The 23,837-nt window shown below is 36.4% G+C and overlaps 1 protein-coding gene across 7 annotated transcripts in view; it reads right to left on the minus strand.

Moving 5' to 3' along the window:
- Positions 1–23,837, minus strand: part of Dtna (dystrobrevin alpha) — a 354,245-nt gene that overhangs the window by 191,683 nt on the left and 138,725 nt on the right. For 5 of the 7 annotated variants that reach the window (XM_033757543.1, XM_033757533.1, XM_033757537.1 and 2 more), the window contains exon 2: positions 1,995–2,124. The gene's annotated coding sequence lies outside the window, so the exon portion shown is untranslated. Of the gene's footprint in view, positions 1–1,994; positions 2,125–8,892; positions 8,915–18,733; positions 18,756–23,837 lie in introns of those variants that run through there. The other 2 variants (XM_033757539.1, XM_033757538.1) reach the window with 2 other exon arrangements.

Raw genomic sequence — 23,837 nt, forward strand, 5'->3', positions numbered from 1 at the left:
CATAATGTAATAAGCAAAACTAGTCATTAGTGATGTAACCAGGATACCAGTTTCTTTTGTTTCAATTTTAGTATATGTGCTGCCAAAGCAAGCACAACTGGTTTCTTTTGGAAAAATCAACTGGAAGGGGGCATTAGAAGGATTTCTGGGGGTGCTGTGCAATGTTCTATGTCTTGATTTCATTGATAACCACTTTGTGAGGATACATAGAAATATACGTTTACTTGTCTCTCATATATATATATGTGTGTATATATATATATATATTCAATATCTTACTATGAAGCATTTTATATATACAAAAGAACCTGCCCAACTTTACATGTAAATTTCAATTATTTCCCAAAAGTCCTTTGTTTTCCTGGGGGGAGTAAGTAATCCCTGCTCACTCTTCTTTCAATAATTTTGGAAGAAGTTAATGAAGCATTGATGGATTAATTAAGACCCAACTAAGACAAGGGAAAACACTCTAAGTATTTAGAGTGGATGCAGTTTTGTCCAGGGAAATAAACAGCTAGATGATGGGCAAACTGAGAAGCTGCACTGTAGAAAGTCAATCAATTTAAAGACTAAAAGCAGCAGAAAGCCCAAGGCACCATCACCCACAATTCTCAAAGGACAAAGGGAAGAGAGAGTGCTGCTGTAGTTCAGGGCTCCAGGTCACTTGGGGAAGCTAGTGGCAAGAGCTGGAGCTGATCCCTAGGGGTCAGGGCCCCTGGAACAATGTAAGAAGGGCAGGGCAAAGCGTAGATCTTATGGTAAAAGTGCACACAGAGGGTACAACTGGAGAATAAAGATCAGTAAATAAGTTTTCCAGTTTTATCTTCTCTTCCATAGTAAATGCTACACTAAGCAAACTGATTTTTAGTGACTTTTTGAAGTGCACTAAGCTTAGCTCTTGGGAACTTCATTTAACAAATGTCCTAAAAGTTACTGAAATCTCTATTTTAGTTTTATATCCAACTTCAATAAACCAAGTTTTCACACCTATACAATTAGGAAAGAATTACTCACTTTCATTTTGAAGTTAATCAAAAGTATTAAGGGGCATGCTTGCTTTTCAGATAAGATTTAGATGGTGATTAGCGCTCTGTCAGTTGCACGGTTTTATTCTGAATTGAATGTAGGCATATTCTGATATTCTGGATGTCACCATTCTTCAAGTAGATAATAAAGACGCACTTTGAAAATGGATCTAAAGGAGGAGGTGGGAAGCCACGCAATTGCTTCAATATGATCAGCACTTGGTTTCTCTATTACTCTCTGTTGTACCGAAAAGTGATAATAACATATTTCAGATCAATGTTAGAGCACTAATTTTAGGCTGTGTGTGTTTTCTCGTATGGAAAGATTATCACATACGATGATGTAAGATATGTTTACAGTATTTATCCATTTTATAGCTAGGCAAAACAAAGCTTAGTGTGTGTGCATATGTGTGTACATGCACACACATGTGCCTAGTTGTATGTGGCAGTTTAAAATTTAGTACATCAGACCTTAACCATGTCCTTATTTTAGTTTAGGTACTATAAAATCTCCTAACAGGCAGCTTTTGAAATGTTATCCTTATCTCACATGTAGATGTGTTAATGATGAAACTATTACTATGACTAAATTCCCTTCAGTTTCTGCCATTAAAAGATGACTTTGTCTTAATCTGGCTTATTGCTTTGATAATATAATGCATTTTCTGTATTAAAAAAATAAAGTGACCTTTTGAATAGAATGGAATGTTAAAGTATTTGCCTAATAGAAACGTGAAAGAAATTTAATGGTTGTCTCTGTGTTAGACAACTTCAGTTGGTTTATGATAACAGTAAACAGACAAAAGGTAGAGAAATGAAGTCTTTCACTGTCTGGCACCTCGCTAAAAGTAGAAAGCAGGAAGGCATTGATAATGTTTAACCTTGATTTTTCCATGAAAAGAAGGGAATTATTTTACAGGAAAACAGTTCTGTGCCCATCTTAAATTCTTTGTCTTAATCACTTACCTAAAATTGAGTGAAGAAACAGCATGAACTTCCCAAAACCATCTATGTTCTTTTCTTTGAAATGGTAGTTGATTATGTCATTTAAACACTTCCTAAGTACTTCACCCAGGGTCTGGTAAATCCTATATATCTGTAACGAGAAACAAATATTCATTTAGTTAAGCAACTCACCTTACATGTTTATTACAGAAACAGGAAACCAGGACTGACATATCTAGAACATATGGTGTCTTAGAACCTTTTCATACACTGTTGATAACTTGTAATACTGAACCGAGAACCTTGGTTTTCATTTACGGTAAGAAACTGTAAAGTATATCTATAAAAAAATACATTCTACTTAAATGTCACTCTGGTAACAGAAAATGATTAAAGATAAAAAGCTAGGTAAAAGTTCCTTATGTCATAAAGATAACCAATTAAAAAGTTATTCTATATTAAAATGGAAATTTAAATGAGCTTCAGAGATAATGTGATCATGATTGTCTTGCTAAAATGCTATGATATAATAAAAATATGTTCTAAAAAAATGTTTAGAATATTGGGCCTTTACTTTAGAAGTCCTTCTATAGTTGAGGATGGTCAGGCCCAGGGATGAAATGATGGTCCATGATGAGAAAGCTAATTAGTAACAGAAAGTGGCCTGGAAACTTGGGTTTCCAGTGTAGTTCTTTGTTTTTAGTTAAGATCCCAAAGACAGGAGAACGTGGATACTTCTATGTTTTCCAAGTAGGTAAATTATTTTTTGGAGGGGGGAATTGGGGGAATATTGCTATCACCACCATTTCTCTAAAACCATGGAAACTACTTTTGAAGTCAAAATCCACAGTACACTGTATTCTCTAATGCCTTAAGCCTGAGTAGTTGTAGGTAGATATCCCATAAAAGTGACCATTGCAATGGCAACCCAACATTTTTTTTTTTTTTTGCACAGGGGATCAAACTCAGGTCCTTGCACTTGTGAGGCAGGCGGCAGCACCACTGAGCTAAATCCCTGGCCTGCAACCTAACATTCTTTAATAATTCATATGATTTAGTAAGTTGTATAATAACATAAATAGTAAATAGTTCACAAAATTGGTTCATGTTTCTTAAAGCTAAATTGCTTTACAAGCTTTTGCCTAATGAGAAAATTTATAGATGAGAACTGAAAAAAGATTTACATTGCTCTTGCCAGAGCTTAGGGAAAAGAAAAAAATATGAGAAAATGAAATAAAGTATTTGTAAATAGGGAAGGGAGGAGAAGGTGAAGGAAGGGCAGAGGTAAGGGGAAAAAATGAGAACCAAGATCTGTCATATAAAGGTACAAGATCCCAATGATGAATGTATCTGTACTGTATACCTAAAAAGTACCAATAAACTCAATGAGAGAGAGAAAAAAATATTTCCTGTGTGAATAATCTGCAATAATACATAAGATCCTAATAAGATTACTGACATTTAGAAATGGGAAGAAAGGGGCTAAAGGTGTAGGGAAGGTGGGATGGGTAGGGGAAGGGTAACAAGGGAAAAGAAAAAAATGTGAGATAATGAAAAGATGGAAATAAAGTGTTTGTAGATGGGGAGGGAGGAGGGGGTGAAGGGAGGGCAGGGACAAGGGGAAAATATGAGCTGAAAAAAAAAATTCCCTGACTGCCTGGAGGGACCCAGGTACACTATCTACCCTCTCCTATCAATTATTATTCTCAACATTCTTCTCTTCCTCTCCCCTTTATCTCTTTTCTTCTCCCTCTCAGTATATGGTCTGGATGTCGCTATCTTAGTGGCCAGATGACTTGGAGTAGTAAAAATCTGAATCTCTGGAATTTACATGCTAAGGAGAAGGAAAAGAGTGAGGTGACGGGACACAATGAATTAAAGGCAGAAGGCACCTGATCACAGTGGTGATGGACACCATTGGCCCCCAGCCCGGCTCAAATCTTGTATTTTTCTTCACAACTCTTAAAAATTCAGATTATTGTCAATGATCAAAATAATTAGTTTATTCGGTGGCCTTGCAAGTGCAAGGACCCAAGTTCAATCCCCAGTACCAAAACCCAAACCAAACCAAACCAAACAAAACAATTAGTTTAGCTTCCATGACTGACTTTAGATATCCTCTAATTTTAGCTGCATCCAGAAAATTCTATAACACTATCTCCCCTTTCTCTAACATAAGTTCTTAGTTATGTCCACTAGTATATGATCATATTTATTCAACAGGAGCTAAAGAAATTCTTACTGCATATTTAATCCTTTTTCTGTCACATTAGGACAACATTGTTTACTTTTGATTACACCCTAAGTACATGCATAGATTTGGCATTCTTTGAATTAAATTATTTTGACCACAGTAGTAATTTCATGTTTTTTATTCTTTCCTTAAAGTATATGCTAGTATTATTTTAACAAAATGAAGGCCAGAGATTTAGCTCAGTAGTTCCACTGCCTGCCTCGCAAGCACAAGGACTCTAGTTCAATATCTGTGTACCAAAAAAAAAAAAAAAAAAAAAAAAAGATCTAGGGGTGAATCAGACTATGCACTTGGGAATAAGTTATATATTAAAAATATTGCCCTCCAGTGAGTGCAACTTTCCAAGTCACATAATCATGAAATAAAGAGAATCATACACATGTTCTTCTATATAAGGATGAGCACAGAGATAAAGTTACGTGTAGCTCTCTCTGTTAATGTAAAATCACCAAACAAATCCCTTGGCATTGACCTGGTGACCTTTAGAATTTGTTGCTCTTCTGCCTATCAATCAAGCTTGGGGTTGGTGCTTTACAGGTTTATTTTTGGCCTAGGTTTCTGGGTTACACCATACTGCAGTGGTCTAGAAGGGAGATTAGGCAGTGAAAAAGGCACTGGACTGAAGTCCTGCACGGGTGGCTCAACTTGACTGGGATCTATGACTTTAATAAAGCTGCACCTTATTGTGAGTGTAGGCTGGCTTCAGTTTTGTCATTACTCCTCTACCACAAAGTGGCCCTAGTTTCAGCCTGTATCTCACAGGCAGTGATCAAAAGCAGGTGTCTAATCCGTAGACAGATCCATCTCTACTACTCTTGGCTTCTATTCCCTGTAGCACCTTTAGAGTACGCAGAACTGCATATAGATAATTCTTTCCACTCTTGAACCTGAGTGTGGCTGCCTCACAAACTGCCAGTGAATTAAGGCCATCAATCTTTCTCTCTCTCTTGCTGCAACCTATTGGGCATTTGCAAAGCAAAGATTCTCAGTGGAACACTGGGTAGGAAATGATACCTTTGCTCCTTAAATTTCAGGCCTGCTAACTTAAATTATAGGCTAGCTAACCTAGAATTTCTCGTGTGACTAGAAGTTAGGATTTAATGTCTTGGGATGAAAACACTTTTATCTATCTTTATCTAGCTCTCTGAGAAATTTTCAGAAGAGTTCAGACCAGAATTAGTCTGTGGATATCTTACAACAGACTACCAGAAGAGAAGGAATTTCTTTATTACTACCATCAGAAAGTGGACTCAATCTAGAGGTTTGGTAATTAGTTGTGACGCAGGATTTGATAAGGCACATTCTTCACTATATAAAAATAAATAAGTGGTCGCTTCTGGCTCTGATTGCATAGGACCTAGTCAAATATGAGGCTGAATATTCATGAGACTAATATTCATATTGTTATTCATGTCTAATGAAGATCTTGTCAGTGTCCAGTGGCAGCTGTGTTTGTGGGATAGGCAGGTACAACTGTCATCACACGGAGCAGGTAGGAGCCAGGGTGCTGCTGGACAACTACAACACACAGGACAGCCCAGCCCAAATAATCCAGTCCAAACCTTAACAGAAACTGATCCAGATGGTTAGTGTTAGCATTAATCCTATTCCTGCAATTTCATCACAGGTCTGTCCAGACCTCTGAGTTGCTCGGTGTTAAGCCTGAGTTCCCTTCTGAAGTTTCCTCAGATTCTGTATATCATCCTCAGCTCCTTCCTGCACCTCCTACTTCTCCTCTTATACCTCCACACCCTATACCTTGGTGCTGCCACACCACCTGTTGAGTTCCTTCATTATAGCACCTGTTACCATGGAAGATTATCATAACTTTTCTTATCTCTCTGTAAGAAAATGTACACTTTGAGTGCGGGAGCTATCTTGTTTATTTCTTTGTCATTTGTAGTGCACCATCTTTAATGATAAATAATAACTCAGTAAATGTTTTAGTAAATGACAGATCAATGGACAATTAGCAAACCCAAAACTCATGGTTTTCTCACCTGGTTCTTGAACAAAATTGTGTTATAAATTTATGCAGATAATTTCACCAAAGTATTAGTTATTGGCCTAAGAATATCAAAGTGACTTAGTAAGCTGAAGTAAAATTTATAGCCCTTGGGTTAAAGTCAGGATCATCCCAGACACAGGATATTACATCAGAATCAGGAAGAAGCCTGGAAGGAGGACATTTAAAAATTAGAGGAAGTGAGAAGGGTAGGGGAAAGGTAATAAGGGAAAAGCAAAAAATATTAGAAAATGAAAAAAATGGAAATAAAGTGTTTGTAAATGGGGAGGGGAGGAGGGGCTGAAGGGAGGGCAGAGGCAAGGGGAAAAAATGAGAACCAAGACCTGTCATGTAAAGGTACAAGATCCCAATGATGAATGTAACTGTACTGTATACCTAAAAATGTACTAATAAACTCAATGAGGAAAAAAATTAGAGATAAAATTACTGCCTGGGGACACTTGGCATGCTGTCTGCTTCAAGGACCTGCTCTTGTTGACACAAAACTCAGCCTGAAAACCAAGAATGTCTTGCATATCTATATATAATTCCTGTTACTAGCAAAGATTGCTACTTCAGGCTCCTAGGAGAAAGGCTTCAGCTGTGATGGTCTCTTTGATCAGACTGTGAGACTCTTGTGAAGAGCATGATCACAGGTCAGGCCGACCTCTCCTGCCAGTGGAAGGACGGTTGAGACTGGCTACATTTGCTCCTCTGCAGAGTGGCCACCTCATTTCTGGGGAGTTTCAAAGCCTTTGGCCAAATAACTAGGGAAATGAATCGAATTTTGAGGGTGGGGGTTGTATATCATTAATGTCTCCCCATCAGATCACAGCCCTATACTCTCACAAACATGAGTATATTCCACGATTCTAGGAATCTAGATGTTGGCACAAGTAAAGTATAGCCACTCCTGCCTTCTTGTTTTCCGTGGCCTACTCTAATACTTGCTATCTGTGATGTACAGGGCAGCAAGAGGATATCTGAGCAGGTAGAAGGTGGTAAGCAGAGAATTCTGTTTTATTCTTGATATTTTATCAACAGGAATAAAGAAGTCACACTTCATCAGTTAGGTTAAAGTAAGGTAAAACAGAGAGAATAGCTGGATAAAATACCTGTCAAAAGGAATGGACACACATATTCTGTAGTGAATGCAGAAATTTTTACAGTATAAAACCAGAGGCCTGCTGTTATTCAGGAATTCTTTAAAATATGATGACTTGCCTGTTGACATAAGTGTAGTTGGCTATTCTGTTAACTCCTTTAATGGTGCTGAAAAGGTAATTTAAAAAGGATTTCACATTCTCTTTCTTGCACAGCATTTTTTTCACCAAGGGACTGCCTTTATGTTACTTTTGTTGCATCTAAGTATAAGATTAAGACAGAGGCTTACCCAGATGATATTTGAATCTTAAAGGGACTCTTTCCTGATGTGATGTGTTTAAAGACTTACACTGTATCTGGGAAACCTCAGCAGAGGAGCTCAGTTGCTAGAACTTGTGTGCTTATACACAAATTTTCTTTTTAAAAATGAGAGTTATAAAAATAACACTTCTATGGCAGTATTTATGAGGAAAGCAAGTTTAGTTTAAAATAGACCAAAGATGGCAGGAAACTTATTAAGTATTTTTTAAAGTCAATGACTTTCTTAATAGGAAAGGAAGAAAATATGAGAAATTATGAATTATGAAGACAATATTAGCATCCATATTAAACTACAGAGGAAATCTCTATGAAGATTTTACACATTTAATTCCAGTTTATACAAACATATGACTATGAATATATCTATATGTGTGTGGTTACATGTATTTATGTACACACACATATATAATATACATCTACTTACACAACAAATAATTATTAATAAACTGTGGGATTATAATGTATATATAATTTTATTTCAAGTAGTTTTTAAACCGTGTGTATCCTCCTATTTATAGTAATCCATACAAATTCTGCATGAATACTTCCTTTTTTTGTGTTTATAAGATTTTTTATTCAATTGCTAATTAAAGGATATGACACATATGTAGATATAGAACATCAGCAATCATCAAATGCTTCTTTATTTCACTCATATACTTTATAAATATTCAGATTTATGCAGAATGAAGTTCTGCTACATTTTAGGGTAAGGTAGTAGGTTATCATCTTACTTTTACAAGAAAGACATCTGTATAAAACCTAAGTATCCCCATATATCAGAATAATAGAAGTCTTTTCTCAGAAAACATTTTAAAGAGAGTGACTGCCTCATTTTGTATCTTTTAAGGTAAGGGGAAAAAATGAGAATCAAGACTTGTCATGTAGAGGTACAAGATCCCAACAATGAATGTAACTGTACTGTATCCCTAAAATGTACCAATAAACTCAATTAAAGCTGAAAAAAAAAAGAACATGCAAGTACAAAACTAATGAGAATTTCATTTACTGACACAGTCACTAAACTTAAATGTCTTAAGTTTTCCTCTACTAAAATCTCCTGATGTAATTATAACTAGGATAATAAGCAAATAAAATCAAGTACAGGCAAATGCCACCCAACAGTGATGAACTCATTAAACCTTTAACTTTCCATGTTGAAGTTAATTCCAAGTAAGGTAGAAATAATAACATATTTTTGCTGACAAGGAAAATAATGTTTACTCAACATTTACCTTTTGTTTCTTGCATATCAGTACTGCTGTTAAACAGATCAAAAAGAGAATTAAATTAAATTTTAAGGGTAAGTAAAAATGTGTCAAAGATTAATCCAATTAATTTTTAAAAGACAAATTTTTAATTCTTCACATGCAGGTATATCACAGATTCTATTGAAATTTCTCTACTAATGTGTGAACTTCAAAACCTTGTTCATAGTTTACATTTATTCATTTGATTGCAAAGTCCAGGATGCAGTTCTAAGAGATTAATGATACAATATGATCCAGGATAACAGTGTTTGATTTTATCATGCTATAAAAATTAAACAAATTGAAAAGAATACAAGAAGGTTAAAGGAAAGTGATGAAACTGGTTATAGGAAAAACCAAAATGTAAAAAGAAAATAGAAAGTTCATAGGAACATTTGTCAATTACATTAGGAACAAAAAAGAGGTTGAAAAAGAGGAGAGTAAATGTTTGCACAATGAGTACCATACTCCTGCAAGTATGTGGGATTAAATTGTACTAAACACACGGAATTCCACATTGTTTTAAAAATTATCCTTCCTACAATGCATAAAAATCCCACTATAAAGCTTGTTCTGATAAAATAACATATATACAAGTATAGCAGTTATTAGGATGCAATTTAGTGACAAACTCTTTGTAGTTTTTTTGTGGTTGTTGCTTCTTGAAATGTATATATATAATTCTGGGATTCTGCTCAGGCCTTGCCCTTGAATGGGGTCTTTTCTACTTTGCCTGGTGGCATTACACACGCCACGTGGCCGAGGAGACACCTGAGGATTGGTGTGGGTTTAAACTACCATAGCATCTGTGTGAGAGAGGATAAATGCCTTTAAAAATGAAGATAAAAGTTATATCATTTAATTTAGTATCAGTAAATTATACTACTACTCTGAGATTTAAGAAAGTAACACTATATCATATATTAAAGGTTCTCAAACTGTTTGCTCTGAAGGCCCCGAAAGAGCTTCTTTAATATTTTTAGTCCATCCATATTTACCTTATTAGAGTTAAAACTTAATTTTTCTCTAGTACTGGAGATTCAACCTAGGACCTTGATAATTGTTAGGCAAGCACTCTACCACTGAACTATATCCCCACCTCAATTTTTAAAAATTTATTTTGAGACAGGGTCTGGGGCCAGGGGTTTGGCTCAGTGCTTCTGCCGCCTTCCTTGCAAGAACAAGGGCCCGAGTAGGATTCCAGGTACCAAAAAAACAACAAAAAAAATTACTTGAGACAGGGTCTGGCTCATAAGTTGCCCAGGCTGGCTTTGAACTTGTGATCCTTTTGCCTTTGCATCCTGAGTAGCTGGGTACAACTCAGAAATGTAAAAAAAAGTTTATTGATAAATTAATTTGCATAACAATGCTAGTCATATTACATATAAGATAAATAATAAAATGGCAATATTTTCCAAAACAAAATTTTGGTGACAAATATGGCATGATTTTATGCATTTATAAAACTTATTTAGTGTCTTGGTAAATAGAAGATAGCTCAGTTTTCATATTGGCTTCTATATTTGATCTATTGCAATATCTTGTTTGAGCTGAAAAATATACAGAAACTTGAAGCTCACATAAATATGCAGTTTGAAATGGCTATGTACTGTCATAGCCTTTCAGATTAATGCGAACATTTATCTTTAATACAACACTGACACTTAACAATGATTGTTCCCGTAAAGTGAACTGCAGTGCGGAATCTGAAATCAACCAAAGAACTCTTCAGGAATTCATTATGTTAAAATTCATTACTGTCCTTACATTATTGTCTTGACATTTTGTCCAGTTTTTAAAAATCTATGTAGGATTCTAATAACATCATGTATTTGCTAAGGCCACCAGTCAAGGTAAAAAATATTGGTTCACTGGGTACTGCGAATGTTCCAAATCTCAACATATTTCACTTTCAATAAGAAAATCCTTTTCTTTAATATCAGTTTCATCAGAAAAATATTTTGGCTGTTGAGAAGCCATCAAACTCATAGTGGTACAGGCAAGCTTTCTCAAATCCTAATTTCTACTGGAAAGTTTGGATTTTATCATGCTCAGAAATTTGTCTTTTTTTTTTTTTCTGAAGTATCAAGCTCACTCATTCATTTCCAAGAAAATATTTTCCAAATTCCCACATCTGCATACTCATAGTTTGTCTGCCATTTTTCTTTCAGGTCAACCAGTTGTCCCATGTTCCAGCTTGTACTTTAAACATTCATAGTTGGAGACCATTATTGTACCTCAATATATTTTAGAAGTGCATTCAAATTAATAAAACTAAGGAGTTTATAAATCATAAAATTTTGAGGACAGTTTCTCAACTATAATGTGTAACTTTGTTTTATTTGTAATTACATTATTTCAAAAATATTATATGAAAAGGAAATGAGAACATATAATATTTGAAGATAATATGAAACTAATAATGTATTTTGATTATCATTCTGTGTTGCATAAATCTTTGTTTATTTCATATCTTTTTTTGCTGTCATATATATGTATATTTGAAATTTTTATTTAGTATCTTCATTTCTTGTCATGCATGTTTGCAATCTTTAATTAAAAAAAAAAGAAGTATGTTATCAGAACTTTTCATTTCCAAGATCAGCTCTCAAAAAGATATGCATTTAAGTTTCAGGATTTAACAGGATGCTCTTTGTTGTTTTTTTCTTGCTTTGTTTTTTACTGGATGTGTACAGCTTGTGGTAAAGAATATGACTCGCAGAGGTGTGTTGTGGCAGTAGTTTGTCATAAGGTTTTGGCAGTTTGTACTCCATTTCTTTTATGCCATCAGTGCAGATGTCCACATAGTGAAACTGGTAAAAACTGTGTTAGATTATTAAAATAATATTGATATAAATGAACCATTTCTTGAGAAAAAGGGGCTATATTAAGGTCATTTAGTGGAAGCTCTTTGTCAGACAAGGCCCCAGGCAACTATTTTCTTATTACTGATTTAATTTGCAAGCGATATTGAGAAACTTGCTTATCTACTCCCAAGCCCCATTTTTCATATTTTTGCACGTCTAAAATAAGAAAAATACCAGGTTTTACCTCACTAAGTTGTTCCTGAGGATTAAAGGAGATCATTTAACACATGCCTGACACACAGTAAACCTGACAGATGTCAACTGTGGTTGCAAATCTTTAAATTATCCCTTGTTTTGAGGTCAAGAAGCAATGATGTGAGTAAATCATAGTAGCAGCTGTTGGAATTTGTTTATCCTACCCAAAACCAAAGTTAAGTTCAACATTTCCTCTGTAAGTACAAGCTACTTGCAGTATATTATTTTCCCACTGTGTTGAGTCCAAAGATTCTTTACCACTTGTATGCTGAGGTATGCTTGAGTAGTTGGTCGTGAGAGACACTTCTTGGTAGTTAGTGATAGGGGTGATACATGAGAGATTGTGTTTTTTCTGGGTTCCCAAATCTCCCAACCTCTAATCTGTTGCCTGACACCACATTTGGGAAGTAGACATTACCACAAGGTTACCCTATAGCCAAATAGCCATAGGGACTCCTTTACCTAAGGCCTGCACCAAACACTTTGAGAAATGTCTTTCTTTGGGATTTGGGCCATTTCCAATTTCTGTCCTCCAGATTTTACCACTTTGTGGAGAAAACTGAATTCAAAGAAATGAGCTGTAAGGAGAAAAAGGGGTAAGTGGGTGTTTGCCTTGGTGAAAAGTGAGGGATGTGTGTGTGTGTGTGTGTGTGTGTCTACGCGTGCAAGCATGATTGTGCATGCACATGTGCATACATGTGCATTTTGAACTCTTACAAGCAGGGACTTCATGGTGACTGAACAAATGGTAGGAAAGTCAGGACAACCAGCTGATCTTTTAGGGGGAAGTAGGTGAATGAGAGTCAGGGAGATGCAGGTGTGCTGTGCTTGGCTCGTGTGTGTGTGTGTGTGTGTGTGTGTGTGTGTATCTTCTACAAAGAAATATGCTTTCTTTTAATTTCCCTGACATTATAAGGGGGTTACTGGGTCTCTTCTTCTGTTGCCTTTTTAGAAATATATGAGGTATGATAGAAAAATATGGTGTGTGTTTAAATAAAAAATTATTGCAGTAAAAGACAAATCAGCATTAACCTCCCTCAAAAATATTACTCCTGGCTTCAGACACACTCACCCCCTTGTTCTTGCCATTTTCTGAAGCAGCTCAGGAGGGTCCCCCTTTATGAGTGTCTTTAGTTGTGCTCTCATGGCTGCCTTGATGTCCTTGATTCAAAATGTTTACTTTTCATGCTCATTTTGACCTTGGGGAAAATCCAGAAGTCAAATTGGTTGCCAAATCGGGTACATGAGGTGGATGAGGACATATTGTAATGTTTTCATGTGTCTGTCTTTCATTGGATGGCAGTATTCACTGTATTTTCTCATAAACACACTCATAGAACTGCCAGAACTGCCTCAGAAACTTGAAACAATGATGGGATAAGTGTGTTTAAAGTAAGGGGGAAATTCTGAAGAATTCATGGAAATGTGTCTTTTAATGTCATAATTTTAAAAATTTTATCATAATTTTCGGTCACCTTTTGTATCTAAGAACACAAGAAATTCAGTACTTAATGATAAATAAACAACAACACAAACTTGATAAATGGCCCATGCTATTTGGTCTCAGTGTAGAGAAACAACAGAGTAGAGGTGATAAAGGTGAAATGAAGAGTGTATGTGCCATTCAAAGGCAGATGCTCTCTCTGTGTCAGGTTGTCACGTGTCCACTGTGGCCCCATTCCCAATATTCAACTTCACCATGGAAATTATCCCTTAAATTATCCTTTAAATTATCATACAGAATCAATGGAAGAATCTGAGAAAGCTAACAAATAGCTCTCACAGCAGGTCTATTTCATTTGGATGCCATGTTGTTACTATCCCCAAGTATGATATGCCTGTAGTTCAAGAGATCTTCCATTTGTAAACTTTCAACTTGTTGCTGTAAACTGGTTAGGCTAAATAAATCATGTTGATGAGTATTTTAGGCTGCCAAATTTTATTTTATTTTTCCAAAGATACAGTTTCTTTTTCCTTTTGATTTCATGAATCCTTGAATTATGCATTTGACTTCTCTCTACCACCATACTTCCCTTGGGGTAAAGAGGGTGCGGGGAGAGAGAGAGAGAGAGAGAGAGAGAGATAGAGAGAGAGAGAGAGAGAGGGTTCTCCAGTGCTCTCTGGTGACTGGAATCAAAATAACAGCTTGATGCTCTTTCTGTTTACTGAAAACTTTCATCTATGTGATTCTCATCATTCATCACTAAAGCCAGTAGAACATTTTCTGGCTCTTTTGTAAGATATGTTCCCCAAGGTCATCAGTGCAATTTGGACTCTAGGGTAAAATGTAACAGAAAGAGTATGTCTGGAAATCAGGTCAAGCACAGACTTTAAAAATACAAGAGTTCCAGGTCTTGGCATCAGTGAAAGTGAAGGATCCAACAGAAGGCAAGGCCAGCAGTACACGCTACTGGCTAGATGATAGATATTGAATTTTATATGGGTAGATGAGTGTAGTGTCAGTGATCAAATTAACAAGAGCAGTATCTAGCAAGTACTGCTAATTTAATCCCTGTTTTAAGTATTTAATAGTATCTTGGCACTTATTAATTAATGGAGAGCATCATATATCCTTTGTTTAGAAGCTTCACTTGAGGGATGTACTTTGAAGGTAGAGAATGGGATAAATTTCACAATTTTGAGAATGTAAATTTAATTTCAAATAGTTCAGTCATACAGAATCAATGGAAGAATCTGAGAAAGCTAACAAATAGCTCTCACAGCAGGTCTATTTCATTTGGATGCCATGTTGTTACTATCCCCAAGTATGATATGCCTGTAGTTCAAGTGACAGCTTTCAAGGATGGTTCCTTTAGTACATGCATCTCTTTGATGTTTTGCCCTCCTTGGCACACTCAGATAATTTAGTGTCCTGAAATACAACTGCTTCTAAAAGCTCAATACTTTGTTATACCTTTTTTTGGAAAACGGTTTTTGAGTTGAGTATGTCAGCAAAAACAAAACTGTGGATGTTGTTACATGGTCAGCTTTCTGGGGGTCTGTCAGACAGTTACCGTGGCCATCAGGGCCATTTACGGGCCATGAGTCAGCAGCTCTGAAAAACACTAAATATGGTAACTGCTTAACACCAGCACGGGACACATGGGCTTTCAGAAAGCATGGAAGGGAGAAGGTGTTTTATTTCTCAGGTTTATATAGAAGGGTAGATTGATAGGTCATTAATGCCTGGATGTTAATTTGTGTATGTATATGTGCATGTGTTAGAACCTAGATTAAAATATTTATGGATTTCTTTTCATATAACTTCTTCTGTAAAGTGAACCACATTAAAGGTAAAAGCTGGAATATCAGAAGCCAGCAATTTCACATGAGATTTTGTTATCCTAGGGAGACATGTGCTGATGTTGACTGGCCACCCAGCAGTCACTGGACACAAGTGGCCACTGAACCACTGAAATGAAGCCAGTCCAAATTGAGATGTGCTGTAAGTGTAAAATATGCATTCACATTCAAAGATACAGCTCTGACAAAGGATGACATCTCAGTGGCCTTTTACCTAAAGTAAATTGTGAAATGATAATATTTTATGTATTTGGCCAAGTAAAATATATAATTTAAAGTAGTCTCTTCTGTTTTTATTTATTTTAAAAAATATGACTACTTGAAATTTTAGAATGATATATGTGTTTCACATCCTGTCTCTTTTGGACAGTGATAAGCTAAGATACTAGAAAACATCTGTTTCCATATAACAAACACACACACACACACACACACATATGCACACACATGTAGTAAAAGGACAGGGAGAGGGGCTGCGGTAGTGGGCAGTAAAATAATACAGGCTTTAGAATTCCATGTAAGGTGTTGATTCAGAAGTACCAATTCTCTAAACCAAAGAAGGATACAGCATCAGCCACAGAAATGAGAGATAGCCCACCCTAAATTGCCAAAAGGCCTCAGCTCTAGGTCCAAGGGTGAAAGGGCCCTTGTCATAGTCCACTTAACTATGACTACTTTCCTTAGAATGAAAGGTCACTGTCAAAGATCCTAAGAAATACTTTTTTCTTGTCACTCTTCTAAAGCACCAAAAAGACATCTGTAGAAATAAATTGGTGTAGCTCCCTGAACTTCTTATTTTTATGTGAGTTTTTCTTAGCAATTAAGAAATGTGGCCATATTTGGAAGATGTACTAAAGCAAGAAAAGTTTCAAGCAAGGTAAGACAAGCTTACGATGTTTTCAGAATAACAACTTTGTTTTATCTGATTCCAGTGATAGGGGTTAATATACTGTTGAGTAAGATTACACACATATGAAAAGTTTATGCATATTGCATCTTTGATTTCGTTTCAGCATGTTCTTTTAGAAAATGCATCATAGTAGATTTTAAAAAGTAGTTCCAATATTAAACAATCAGAACGGTCTCTTCTTTTTTCTAGATTTTATAACCATGAAATATAATACAAATAAAGAATCCTGCATATTATAAGATTTTATGGGTCTTAATGAAACTCTCTCAGAAAAATCAAATAAAAACCACACCATTGAAGCCAGTGACTTTTGAAAGTTGTGGTTTGAGAAACCTGACAGGGCTTGGAAGATTTCACTGGGAGAATAAAAAGTGATTTCCACTGTCCTGTAACCTGGAAGTTCATGAAGAAAGGTGCTGATGGTGATTGGCAGCTCATCTCAAGGCCTTTTAACACCCCATGTCTCTTAAAAAGAAGAATAAATATGATACAATGCTCAGGCATTTAAGGTAAAAGAGCCCCTCTGTTCTTGCATTGTGGGTTCAGGCAGGACAATGTTAGGACAACAAAATCCAAACTACAAAGTATTCACTGACTTCACCAAGATGAATCACTTTAATGAGTGGCTCACTTCATCCCTTCCAGAAGTGACAGTCTGTACTTCAGTGCTTTCTGTGTAGTAACACTAAAAGTGAGAAGGAAACCATGACTGAACTATAAAGAAGGACAGACCTGTGCCATTTGTAGGAAAATGGATGCATCTTGAGATCATATTGTTAAGTGAAATAAATCAGATAACCAAGCTTAGGTATCTCATGATTTCTCTTAGCTGAGGAATCCATAAGTAAAGAGCAACATAATACATGGATAATAGGAAATAGGGAGTTTTTTTTTGCAAATGAGAAGGTAAGAGATGGAGAGAAGGGGGGAAGGGAGGGGAGGGGAAGGGCATAAAATAGTTTAAAAATATTAAGATGCGTTATGTCCGTGCACCAATTCTCCTTAAGGAATAAAAACATTATGTACCACAAACGTGTACTAACAAAAGGATTTTCAAGAAGAATTGAGATGTGTTATGTGCATGTACCAATTCCCCACAAACCATGTGATCATTCCATATTGCACATGTAATAATAAAAAGTAAAAATTGAAAAATAAATAAAAAAGAACCTTATAGCCATATGGAAGAAACTTAAAAATCTATGTCAAGCTTTTATAATGATCTATGTTATCTGTAATGGGTTCCTGTAAACCACAGAATTACTTCTAAGAATATATAGACAATTCATGTATTCTTGCATCTGAAACAAGAGGAGGTGACAAGTTACTACTGAGTATGTGTGTATAAATGTAAACAAAAGTGCACGCGTGTATGCAAAGCTTTCTCCTTTCGTTCATTTCAATGGGTAGAATGTAAAGTTTGATCCATTCGAGAATGAGGCAAAAATCAAAATTAAATTTTTTATTAAAGTTCAGCACTGACCTTTTTCTCAAAGAGTTGGTCCTCTCTATAGCAAGGTTAAAAGATTCCTGAAAGAACTGGCCCATTTATAATCCAATAAAACACAAGTCTTATTTTATCCAAATACATCAGATTTTTGGCTAAAAATATATGTGGGTAATCCAACTGCCAGAAAAATTAATTTATTCTTATTTATTAATATGAAACTTAAGTATTTATACAAAAGAGAAGATAATTGAATTTGAGCAGAAATCCTTAGATATTTTTAGAAATAAATACCTATAAAATTTCCGGATAAAAAGTGAAAACATATGACTAATTTGATAGATGAATGGGCAAAACATACAACAGTCATCTTATCTAAGAGCTTTCCTTTAGCACAATAATAGTTTGAAAGCTGACTATGATATTCAAAACATCTGCTCCGTTATGCCTTTAATGTCTCTTGCCTTTACTAGATTCTGAGCATTCCTAAGCTGGACCTGGAGGTGTGAGTGATAGGAAAGGAGCCCTGGTGTCTGACTGATCTGGGTTATGCCTAGGCGATGTTAATTTTCCTTTTACTCCAAAGTGCCATCGATTCTCCCAGGGTGAGGGAGGCAATGGTTGCTGATGACTGACCCAGAGAAGGCCTTGATTAGGCAGTGTAGTTGGGGAAGGCTGCTCCTGAATCCAGCAGGTTCCTTGCTCCCTGCCTGCCCAGACTGGGCTTTTCCTTTATTCCTGTCTGGATAATAAAATAACATCAATTGTGTACATGTTACAGGATTCTGAATAAAAAATCACGTCATTTTATTATTTTTATCCTTTGCAGGCAACTTTCAAAACATATAGGTAGTGGAACATAGGTGATTATCCTATATGGAAGATAAGTTCCAAACTGTGTATTTGGATTGAGAATACAGGTTTTCCATTTTCTTCCCAAACTGTACTCAAGAGACAAACTTTCACAATTAAGCTTTGTTCCAGCTAGTACTGAAGTTTCAGGCTACAGTGGCAAATTGCAAAAATACAGCACGATGAAGAACATGGATGTACATCTGTTTCTTGTTTCCATTAAAATATTTCTTCATCTTTAATGATGCTTACCTAGAGTAACTTGGGGACTTCATGTAGATAATGAATGTTCTGTACCTCACCTGTCATTCAGTAGCTGGTGACTGCTCCAGGATTGTTAGCTGGGGTAAGGAAAGGAAAGAAACAGATATAGAAATGGGGAATAGGGACATTACCAAAGTGTCATTTGTAAGGTGAAAATCTCCTCTGTCAATTTACAAGCTATCTGGGGATGTCAGTAAATGAGGTGGAAGAGAGTTGGCCAATCACAGAAGAGAAGAAAATCACTGAGAATACTCAAGCCTGTAAATAAGTCCACAGCTCCTTGAGGAGTTGCTACCCTCTCAATGTTTCCTCTCAGAAGGTACTCTGAAGGTTGGTTCATGCACATCATCCACAATGACTAAGACACAATCCTCAACACTTTAGGAATCGTTTCAAATAAATCTCAATGTTAGCACACATGGTAGATACAAGCGGGCCAAAGTGGAGCAATATATTGGAAAACATATATTGTAGGACCCAGTTCAGAACTATCTGATAATTCAGCACGGATTCTTCAGTGATATTTAAAACCAAAATCCATAGTGTTAAGTAGTTTTTCCTTGTCCTTTTATTCAAACAGACCCGCAATACACTAGAGAGAATTAAGCCCCAACTACAGTATTCAGTGTGGAGACAATTAAAATTCAACCCTAGTATTCACTATGAATCACAGAACCTGTCAGAAGATCAGTGTGTCTAGGAAATGCAGAAGCAATCACTGAAATTGTTAGCTCTAAATCCGGGCACAGAACTGGAACACTACAAAGATAAAGGAGAGGCAGAATTTTATTTTTTGCATTCAACAGGTAAAAGATTGATTTTTTTTTTATTAGCCAAGGTGTAAGAATGAAGTGTAAGAAAAGCATGACTAAATGCACAGTATGGGGGAAGAGCAGGAGTTAGTTCCAAGCATTTTAGATGAGCGTTATGGTATGGACTTGGTCCATGACTCCCCTCTCCTCCCACAACACACTTCGCACTTTGAAATTTGGTCACATACGCAACAGCAGTGTTGGGAGGCACAGTCTTTAAGAGGAATGAATGTCTTTCATGAGATTGGATTAGTTCTTGTGGAAAATGGATTAGTTCTCCTATGAGTTTTGTATCGCATAGAGCTGGATTAGCTATCATGGGAATTTAACTCCTTATTCTCTCCCTCAAGGGCTTGCTTACTTTTCTCCTTTCTGCCAGGAGGTGCAGCTGTACAAGGCTCTCCTAGAAGCTGAGAGGATTCCAGCACCACCTTCTTAGAAACGCAGTACTGTGAGCCCATATTAACCTCTTTCATTTGTAAATTACCCAGTCTCAGATGTTTTGCTATAGCAACAGACAATGGACTAAAGATAATGTGTAATCTTTTTAAAAAGTATTTTTATTGAGTGTATTGGTGCATTTAGATATGCCTTAGGATCACATTCATCATTGGGAGCTTGTATCTATACATGCTTTTCCATTCACCTATCCCCCTTCAACTCCTCCACCCCCAATATACATATGCTGTTTCCATTTTTTCCTTCTTACTTTCAATTTTTTTCTTCCCCTTTTTACTTTCCCCTGCCCCTGCTCCCTAGTCCCCCTTTCCCTTTAAACATTTTTTTTCCTATTTCACAATGGGTAATCTTTACTGGCAAATAATTTACCCTTTAGATTTTTATGCAAATCTTGAAAACCAGTGAGAAACAGTGACTTTTAAGAGAAACTGTACTAGATTCAAGTTTAATGACATTAAAACAAATTTTGTGGCTGTATGGATTAGTAGTACCAACTAAAGTTATTAAATAGCATCAGAAAATGTGTTCATGATTTTTTTTCCTCATTGAGTTTATTGGTACATTTTAGGTATACAGTACAGTTACATTCATCTTTGGGATCTTGCACCTCTACATGACAGGTCTTGGTTCTCATTTTTCCCCTTGTCCCTGTCCTCTCTTCACCCCCTCCTCCCTCCCCATTTACAAACACTTTATTTCCATTTTTTCATTTTCTCCTATTTTTTTTCTTTCCCTTATTCCCTTTCCCCTACCCTTCCCACTTTCCCTACAACATTAGCCCTTTTCTTCCTATTTCAAATTGTCAATTATCTCATCAGGATCTTATGTTCCATTATAGTTTGTTCACACCAGAGAATGATTTATATATTTATTTTGAACACTATAACTTATTGACTAATATAAAGTCATGATCTATGAGTGGGACTAGGACACAGAGATGTCACCAAAGGTTTGGATACATGCTAGTCTTTACCTACCATACAATGTTTAAAAAGTGGCAAGAGCTTCAGGAGAGGCACATGCAGGATATTAGCATTTTGGGAGATAATGACAAATAGAAAAGATTATACCAGTTGGGACAATCTCAGAGCCTTCAAAGAAGGTGTCTTTAAATTAGTTGTATAAAGGCTGGGGATTTAGTTCAGGGGCACTGTGCCTGCCTCACAAGTAAAAGGTCCTAAATTTGATCCATGGTACTGGAATAAAACAACAACAAAAAAAGCCTAATTGTTATAGTTTATATCTAGACACCCTCCCACGTCCTCCCACGTCCTCACGCACTTATTTTAAAGGTTGAATGGTGAGTGCAGTTGTAGCTGACTTGCTGTTAGGAGGAAGGTCTGGATGGAAATCCAGATCACTGAGGAAAGGACCAGAAAGGGTGCAACTCCCTCCTGGCTCCTCCTTTCACTCTCTGCTTCCTTTTCACCCTGAAATAAGCAGCTTTCCTTTGCCCAAGCCCTTCCACCAAGGACAGAAACTACTAAAATGTGATTCAGAATAAACACTAGGGAAGTGACTGAGACACTAGTACTGGAAAAGTGGTATCTATGTCTGATAACATAATAAACGTCTGTGGAATGAGTGAATGAAAGAGGTTGGGGAAATGCTACCTCACAGTGCCTGACATAAACCAGTCATTGAGAGATTGCTTCTTGAGTTAAACTGTAGAATTCAAGGAAGGACATACCATCAAGAAAATGAGGATAGGACTGACACGTAGGAACAGTGGCAGGGTTATGTGAAGAAATTATACAAGAAGGAGATAGGACTACACTGTACAGAATCCAACTAAGAAGACCGAATGATACTGGCTAGATGAAGAGAAGCTATCAGTGATTTTGGAGCACAGTAGACACCAAAGTCCAATCTCCTTAATATGAATCCCAAGGCATCCTGAGGTCTGGGACCTGCCCACACCTCTGGCCTTCTCTGGCTGTCACCCCCCTCTCCAGTGGGGCTGAACATCCACAATAAACACAATTTTCTATTATCTCCACGTGTCATTCACATTAGTCTTTCTGGCAGTCTCTTACTTTTATCTTCCTTCCTTCTCCTCTGTTTGGCTAATCCCATTCATCTTCAGGTCTGTGTTAATGTCACTTCTTCCAGAAATCTTACCTGGACCTCTGTACTAGGTTATCTCTCACTTCTATGTTGTCCCATTGGTTCTTCTCTTCTCATTGCATCGCATAAAAGATAACTCTCTGTTATTCGTCTTCTTTGTTTGTGGTACACCCCTTGAAGGCAGCTTTCTTCAGCTGCATCTCCAGCACCTTACACCATGCCCGGAGCATCCATGGAGTGAATTTGTTTAATTAATAAAATAGAGTAGATCAGAGATGGGTATTATGAACCTTGATTAAGGCACCTCACATTACCCAGGGAGGAAGACTTAAGATTTAAAAGTTAAATTGGGCTGGCCCATGGTATACAGTCATTAAGATATTACAGAATGCAACTACATAGTAATTATTATTAACATTTGTGGAGTGCTTATCATGCTAAGCACTGTGCTGATTACTTTTTAGGCATTAGTCATGTAGTACACATAGTAATCTTATTAAGAAAGGTGTTGCCAACAAGTAAAGGAAATCATAAAAGTAATTACATGCAAATAAAATCTGAGCACTTTATAAAACATGGTGTACGTGTCTTAAGCTTTTAGTTATGGTTGCCACAGCTCACAAGATATTTATGAAACATCTAAGGGGAATAGAAAAGTAGCGGTATAAAGACAGACGTAAAGAAATAAACAGCACTCTGGAAAAAAATGAAGATGTAAAGGTTACAAAGCTTTGAATGGTCTGAAAAAGATGACAACAGATTCATCCACTGGGAATATTATTGCAGTTAGACAAGGTAAGTTTTAGGTCCACAAAAGGATGGTCTACTAGAATTACTAGATTTAAAATAGAAAATAATTTTAAGCACTCAAATGGTTCATGAGTCATAGAGCTTTAATAAATTACTAATGTGATTTAGAGATAATTTCCTAATTTGACAGAACAACTGAATTCTTTGATACCATGTCTCCTGAGACCAGTGTAATAAAAAATATGATGTTAGCAGGAATAAGGATCTGATTAAATCCACTAATTTTACATCATTGCTGGTACTGTAGCATGTATTTATAAACATCCTATTGTAACAGTATTGCTATTTATGCCTAACAGAGTGTCTGTCTGTGAGTTCACTCAATAAATTCTCATTGAATACTGGGAGAGTGACCATGGGTGCTACAGGCTAAGAAACTGAATTTTCATTCTATTTTGAGGTAGAGATATTGGCTTCAAGTCCAAGTGATGATTAGGAGTCTCTAAAAGAGAAATGATCTAATTACCATCATTAGTATAAAAAGACTATGTCCCAAAGGGGAGAAGTAAGACCACAGCAGGTTTGTACAAGTAGAGAAACAACAACCACACAAATGTGCACACACACACACACACACACACACACACACACACGCTTCCTTTCCAGTGATTCACATAACTGGAACTTCACCATTGAGCAGAATATTCATCTGACTCATTGCTTTTCTCCGTAGGTTTTTATTTAGTGTTTTGGCGAAAAATCCGCATGATGGAAGGTCTACCTTTTCTTTCTGTACACTTTGCTGTTTCAGGGAGTATAGACTTTTGTTTTCTATACTGTGTGCAAGAAGAAGTGTGATCAGAGCCCTGTGCAATAAGGAGCCTCCAAACAAGGCAGCACAGCTTTGATTCTCATATCTCTGTATAAGTGACTGCCCAACACTTAAGAGTTCGTTGGTAGAGTAAGAAGTACAACTTTTGGGATACGGGAAATATGCAGATACC

The sequence above is a fragment of the Fukomys damarensis genome, unplaced genomic scaffold (assembly GCF_012274545.1).
Source record: "Fukomys damarensis isolate Sample0158 unplaced genomic scaffold, DMR_v1.0_HiC HiC_scaffold_30, whole genome shotgun sequence".
NCBI lineage: Eukaryota > Metazoa > Chordata > Mammalia > Rodentia > Bathyergidae > Fukomys > Fukomys damarensis.